The 5,816-nt window shown below is 52.1% G+C and overlaps 1 long non-coding RNA gene across 1 annotated transcript; it reads left to right on the top strand.

Moving 5' to 3' along the window:
* Positions 1-1,287: 1,287 nt before the first annotated feature.
* LOC121677179 lies at positions 1,288-4,942 on the top strand. The gene is made up of 2 exons (XR_006020822.1): positions 1,288-1,496; positions 4,552-4,942. It is a non-coding gene; the product is annotated as an uncharacterized LOC121677179 (long non-coding RNA).
* Positions 4,943-5,816: the final 874 nt, after the last annotated feature.

The raw sequence follows: 5,816 nt of genomic DNA, 5'->3' as shown, positions 1-5,816 counted from the left end.
ATAGTCCTGCTGACTTCAAACTAGTGGTGATCCTTCTGTCTCAGTCTCCTAAATGCTGGGATTAGAGGTGTGAGCCAAAAGGCCCAGCTGCTAGCACTTATGCTTGGATAAAGTCTCATGTAGCGCTGACAACTTTGAACTTGCAATGTAGCCAGAGATGACTCCACCTCCCCAAGTGCTGGCAGTGCACATCACCTAAAAAAAGGAAGATGATCGGTGAGGCTCGGGGATGCGTGTCTTAACCCCGCATGCAGAAGGAGACGGATTTCGAGGCTGTTCTGGTCTACACCGTGAGACCCTGTCTCAAAAGGAAAAAAAAAAAGATTGGCCGGGCATGACAGTACATTCCTTTAATCCCAGAATTTAGGGGGGATTAGCAGGCAGACCTGTGAGTTTCTGGCCAGCCATGGTTAACACAGTAAAACGATGAGAGAGAAGAGAGAGGAGAGAGGAGAGAGGAGAGAGGAGAGAGGAGAGAGGAGAGAGAGAGAGAGAGAGAGAGAGAGAGAGAGAGAGAGAGGGGGGACTAAGGACCCCCCCTTACTAGCGTCTGCTGTTGGCCGCCATTTTTCCTGACCTCCTAACATCCCACTTCAGAACTAGAGGCAGCCAGCGACATCAGTCATGGACATCAGAGGACGACCAGCAGCTGGGATATCTGCTGCGCCGATCGAGCAGCAGGTGGCAAACTTGTCCTCCTTTCAAGCTACCTTACTGGGCAAAAGCGTCCTAGGGAGGCCACAAGTGGGTGGAGCTAGCAGCCTAATTCCGGCAGGGAGCCTGGCAAGGGTCCCTTGCAATCGCGTGCCCTGCTAAACTAAACCGTGGAGCCTTCACAACTCCAGTGTTACCGTTCCATCACTCCTTTGACTGCTAGGTTACTCAAGAGCAACTTGTGAACAGGTTGTTAACGGGGGAAGGTTCGTTTTGCACACCATCTGGCTTCTGAGCAAACAGAGAAAACACCGCAGGACCCCTCGGGGGACAGAGGCCCCGAGGAGGCTAGGACCCAGGTGCCGGCAGAGCCGACGTCACCACTCCGCCTCTGCAACTGAGCCCGAGCCCCCAGAAGATTCCAAACCAGTCTCGTGTCCCCTAAAGTGTCCAAGTAGATCCTCGGTCCCTCCGAGTGTGATCGGCAGGGAAACTGAGGCAGGGCGTGCGTATGGATTAACTCCTTTCCGCCTACATCCCAAGAAAAGCAAAGCTGTCTCCCCCCACCTTAGGACCACACGGGACAACAGGGAAGGACGGGAAGATGGAAAGGGGGTAGAAAGCAACCAAGGTCCGGGGAGCCGGCCAACATTGCCACACTCAAGATGGCGGCACGGCCGCGGCGAGGTCCCTCAGAGGCGGTACCGACGCATGCGCAGCGCGGAGTCCCGGCCCGGGACACAAGATGGCGGCAGCGGCGCTGGGGAGGGCGAGGCGGAGGCGGCAAAACGGGCGGTCGAGCAGAACGTGTAGCCGCATCCCCTCGAGTCCGCTTCGGGCAGGTAAGAGCCCCAGGAAGCCATGGTCCCGCCGCGAGCCGCGCCATGGTCCGTGAGTACGAAGCAGGACGGCGGAGGCCCCTCCGGCGCTTCCCGCTCGGGGTTGCCGCTCGCCCGGTCTCTTTCGACGCCGCCATCTTAGAGCCGCGGGTGGGCAGCAGGGCCACTGGCTGGGGTGAGTGCAGTGGGCCCGGAGAGCGCGGACCGAGCAGCCTCTAGGGTCCCTCCGCTGCTGCCGCTGCCGCCGTCGCCACCGCCTTTGTGTCGGGCTCCGACTCTGAGTCGCCTCAGCCCGGGGGCGGGAGCGCGCGGCAGGGCGGGGGGCGGAGCCCGGAGATGGGCCGGCGCGCGCGCGCCAAACATCCCGCCCCCGCTGAGCTGGGGGGAGGGGTGCGCGGGAGCGCGCTGAGGCAGGCCCTGCGTGCGCGCCTGCGCACTGCGCAGGGCCCGTGGCTCCGCCCGGTGGAGCAGGAGCATTCTGATTGGTCCACTAGAAGTGCTGCCCCACCTTCCTCCAATCCCGGAATCGAACACTTTTGCTCCCACGGGTTCCGCTGGTGCGCAGATGCAGTTGTTGTAGACTACGCTGCGCTTTTCCGACTTTGGCGTGCTTGGGGGTCCGAAAGGCAGAGGCTAAGGGAACCAGTAACCTAATGGGTCAAGTGGTTCTGCCTTAGAAGTCGGGGTGACAGCCCGGCCTGGAACTTGTGGGTCTGATGCTTTGGGCAGGAGACGTGCTGCACCCATCTAAGTGGATTGATTTCGTTTCTTATTTTTAAGAGACAGGATCTCTCTTGTGTAGCTTTGGCTGTCTTGCAACTCAAGTATATAGATCAGGCTGGCCTCGAGCTCACAGAAATCCTCCTGGCCTTTACCTCTCGAGTGCTGGGATTAAAGGCGTTTGCCTCCATACCCGGCTCGTTTAATTTTTAATTATTAGTGCGTGTGTGTGCGCGCGCGTCCCCGTCACTGCACTACGTAGTTTCACCATTAGCCCTTAGCAGATTCTAAGCTGATAAAACTTTCAAGCCGCGTAAAGTGAAAGAATTAGTCATCTTGTCTCCCAATCCCACTTGTGGCCTGTTTAAAAATGACAGTCTTGTTGAGGGTTGATGGCACAGACCTGGAAATCTAGCACTTTTAAGAGACGGAGGCAGGCTAGGACGACCCAGGGCAGTAGGCCTGTAGTCTCAACACTTGGAGATACCGGCAGCATGATCAGGCCTTTAAAGCCAGTCTCGGCTGTGTGAGACCCTGTCCTAAAGTTACCAATTGTTTGGTAGCTCCCTTCCCCATTTCTCACTCCTAGGAGGTGTGATGAGGTTCAGCAATCTGCCCTAGATGAGTCTGGTAACAGCTGCTGTGGGAAGTGCTGCGGTGATTCCACTTGGGTGGCATTGGGCTGGGCTGCTTCTGCCTTCTCTAACAAATGCATCTACCAGGTGCATCCTGTCACATTTTCTGAGATAAACATTTTTCAATAAAGGTGAATGAGATGTGCTATATGTGTTTGCATGGTTTTGTTTTTATAATGTTTTTTAATAAGACAGTATTCAAAGTGTGTCTTTTACTAGTTGTGGGTGACTTGAGATAGTGCCCCGAATCTTCCGTATGCTTTGTTCCCTGTTCTTTGGTCTACAGACACTTTGGTTGCCACAGCTGGCTGTGCAATATATGGGGCTTCAGTGTTGGAAATGAAAACCTGATTCCCCTTGGCATGTGTCTGTGTCCCACCTAATGGGAAGGCTGAAAGGGAAGGATGTTTTGAGCCCAGTGGTTGAAGGTCAGTCTGGGTAACAAAGCCAAATCCAGTTCAGAAGGAAAAGCTGAGCATGGTCGTCCTCCCCTAATCCTAACACCTGGGAAGTCAAAGAGGCCAGACTGGGAGTTCAAGGTCATACTCAGCTACAAAGGGAGTTCAAGTTTCCCTCTAACCCAAGAACAACAACAACAACAACAACAACAACAACAAAAAAGTCAGTTCCAGGACTGCAGGTGGAATTGCTTATTGAAGTGCTCACTTAGCACCTCAGAACTGGCTTTGATTTCCAGTAAAGCAAGGTTTTTCCTCTCCCAGTCCTGGTTTGTACAGGCTCTAATCTCAGCTAATCCCAGAGACTAAGGAAGGATGATCATATATTCAACACCTTCTTGAACTACAGATCAAGTTCAAGGATATTGGTGTCCATTTTTTGAGACTTTGTCTCAAAAGCTAAAGAGGCATGACTCAGTGGCAGAACAGTTATCTAGCATGACCAAGGATCTAGGCTCTATCCCTAGTACGTCATATATTTGTCAAGCTATATATACACAGTGGTCTCAGCCAAGGGCTGGCGATGTAGCACACGAAAGAGTAGTTTCTTGTCATGTTTAAGGCTCTGGGCTCCATCTTCAGCACTTTAGAACAAACGACCAACTTCAAGGTGATACGAAAGCATTAAATCAAGTTTAGAGCTCTATGGTAAACTAGGTTCAGGGCCTATGAAGGCAACCTTTGTTGGTTGAAAGCTTGAAAAGTACACTGATTGGGGAAAAAAAAAGCTAGGTGATGGTTGTGCACACTTTTAATCCCACGCACTCAAGAGGCAGAGGCAGGTTGAGCTCTGAGTTTGAGGCCAGCTTGGTCTATAGGGGGAGTTCCAGGATAGCCAGGGCTACAGAGAGAAACCCCGTCTCAAAAAACAATAAAGAAAAAAAAAACCTCAACAACAAAAAGGATCTGTTGCTGGGCAGTGGTGGCACATTCCTTTAATCCCAGCTCTTGGGAGGCAGAGACAGATGGATCTTTGTGAGTTTGAAGCCAGCTGGTCTATAAGAGCTAGTTCCAGGACAGACTCCAAAGTTACAGAGAAACCCTGTCTCGAAGAAAAAAAAAGGATCTGTTTCAGCATATTTGTTTAGACAGGGTCACACTATATCGACCAGGCTTTGATCTCTGACTACAGCTTTGATTCCTTGAGCCTCCAGAGCCCCCCAGTGTGTCCTTGTCCCTCTTCTGTTGCCTCTGCCTAGTGAGGCATCTCAGGCCAATAACTCTTTTCTTCTATTTGCTCTCCAGCTGCTGATGCACGGAGTCCCTTGATTCCCTGTCAACTACACTGCTGACCAGCCCACCTACCTGTGCTGCATCTTCCTGTGGTCCTCCCCCCTGCTTCTGTGGGACCCCGTGACGTGGGTTCAGTCCAGCCAGAGAAGAAAACCCTCTCATGCTAGTGTTGCAGACCCCAGAGGGTGAGAGAAAAGGGACCTTATTCAGCCTTGAAACCCATGGGCTCAGCCCCAAAGGAGTCATTCCAAACCTTCCTGTAATCAAGGCCCGCTTGTTACACGTGTCCTGTTGCCGCTGCAATTTTTATGTGCCAAACTGTACAGATAAAGTAACTATTGATTTTTCCCTTTCCAAATTAACAGACGTCTTTGGGTGTACAATAAAATAAATGTTCAATGATTCCTATGATGTCGTCAACAACCAGTCAGGGATCCTGATGAGCATGCAAAGAAAACCTTTCAGCCTTTGTGGTCTTACTGTGGGTGAGGGTTTCTTGTGGGTTTTATACGAAAAACAACATGAGCATCACCAGTCTGATCTCAGGTGGCCCCCTAGGTGTGTACTAGGACCAGACTGGGAAGTACCTGGCCTTTGAGGCTTGTGATAGGTGTGCTCTGGGAGGGAGTAGTGGGGAATACAGATCTGAAGAAGCTGGCTTCTTCAGTGTTTAACTTGGGGCTTCTGAAAGACTGAACCCCCTTCAGTTACACTGGTTTCCTTAGCGACAGACTACTACCAGAGTCCATGCTTCCTTCCCACTGGTCCACTGACTTTACTGTCTTCCCAAGAGGAGAAGGCACTGGTCCTTGTAGGGCGACTTCTCAAAGGCAGACCCTCTTCTTGTTGGCCACTCTGGTACTCTGTAAATGTTCGCAGGATTAGTAGAGCTCCTTTTAGGTACAGGTAGTATCCTCAGCTCTGGAGAGTGATGCCCTGGACCCAGTCTGAGGAAACAGTCTCTGTAGGTCTAGCCATTTAAGCTCTCTGATGCACTTTCTGTGACGCTGTGGAAGAGCTGTGTCCACCAAATCTGTGCAGGGGAGGGGAGAGGCGGGGCGGAGAGAGCCTTCCTGGAGGATGGGAGCCCAAGGGCAAGCCAGACTATTAAGGGGAAGGATTTGGCTAGGTGGGCACCCTATCTTACAGTTGAGGGACAGAAACTTCAGTCTCACTGCTGCTGTGGCACTAGCTGGCTGGCTGTCCAGGACAAGATTGTTAGATTTCTCTAACTGTAGATAAGTCACCAGAGCCCTAGGTTGTAATTAGTGAGTAGG

This window comes from Arvicola amphibius, chromosome 5 (genome assembly GCF_903992535.2).
Source record: "Arvicola amphibius chromosome 5, mArvAmp1.2, whole genome shotgun sequence".
NCBI classification, from domain to species: Eukaryota; Metazoa; Chordata; class Mammalia; order Rodentia; family Cricetidae; genus Arvicola; species Arvicola amphibius.
Note: the sequence above shows the minus strand (reverse complement) of the source record. Positions and strands in the feature narration are given on the sequence as shown.